Source organism: Xenia sp. Carnegie-2017, unplaced genomic scaffold, assembly GCF_021976095.1.
Source record: "Xenia sp. Carnegie-2017 unplaced genomic scaffold, XeniaSp_v1 HiC_scaffold_16, whole genome shotgun sequence".
NCBI classification, from domain to species: Eukaryota; Metazoa; Cnidaria; class Anthozoa; order Malacalcyonacea; family Xeniidae; genus Xenia; species Xenia sp. Carnegie-2017.
In genome coordinates this window covers 3,283,395-3,284,441 of record NW_025813469.1, presented here as the reverse complement: position 1 = coordinate 3,284,441, position 1,047 = coordinate 3,283,395, and the positions used below count along the sequence as shown (strand labels likewise).

The window sequence follows — 1,047 nt, the reverse complement described above, 5'->3', positions numbered from 1 at the left end:
TTTTATCAATATTTCAGCACAAGAATATTTTATGTTCATCATGTGTATTTAACCATGGAAAATAAAAACTGCGTTTATTTAACGTGTCGTCAATGCTGTAGTGAGACTTTAACATCTCCAACCAGTTTTCTAAACTAGCTTGTAAAATTTTAGTGGAGAGAAGCTAATCCTGATCAAATAATGGACTCGAAACTGAATTGTATTTTTGATCCTGCAGATGATATTATTATGGAAGACGAAGAGTTTAATGTTGAACTCCATCCAGGATACTGCAAATTCTTTAAAACTTATTTCAAGGGGAAAAAACACTAGTTTTAAGTACATTTTTCCTTAAAACAAGAAATATTCTCTTCTTAACCATAAGAAAATTATCTTACTAACTATCGTTAAACAAGAAATATTTCTAAGCAAGAAAATTTATCTTAAGTAAATTTTTCCGAAAAACAAGAAAATGTTGTAAGCAAGAAAATGTATCTTAAGTAAATTTTTCCTTAAAGTAATAAATATTATCTTGTCCCTTCTATAAGAAAATTATCTTATTAGATTTCTTAAAACAATGTACTGAGCAAGAAAATTAATCTTAAGAAAAATAAAATACTTTCAAGAAATTTATCTTGAAACTAGATTAAATGCAGAAGAAAATCTTTGTAGCTTCGACAAGGTTTTTTTCTAAGCTTGAAAAATCAGTAGAAAGAAAAATAATCTTTAAGCAAGATACTTTTTTATTTATTATATAACCGATTGAAGATTTTTCACAGGGAGAAATGCTCTTCAAAACAAATTTTACATGTGCTAATAGCTTGTTCAAGTAGAATTTTAGCCCCCAAAATATTTAGGCCTTTAGTACCAATTTGAAAATAAAAGTTTATGAAGAACAGGGAGGGTTTTATACAATGAATACCAATATTTCAAAAAAGATAAATACATTGTATAACAGTAAAAATAGATATATACACAAATACAGGTAAGGGCATGCATAATAAGCCATAAAGTTTGAAGCAAAAATAATACTAACAAAACTGGTACTAAAGTCTATATTTTGTCCAA

General features: G+C 26.9%; 1 long non-coding RNA gene across 1 annotated transcript in view; it reads left to right on the top strand.

The window, feature by feature from the left end:
- LOC124437085 overlaps positions 1–531 on the top strand; it is a 3,962-nt gene extending 3,431 nt beyond the window's left edge. The window contains exon 3 of the long non-coding RNA XR_006945579.1: positions 154–531. This is a non-coding gene — a long non-coding RNA (uncharacterized LOC124437085). The remainder of the gene's footprint in view (positions 1–153) is intronic.
- The last annotated feature ends 516 nt before the right edge of the window (positions 532–1,047 follow it).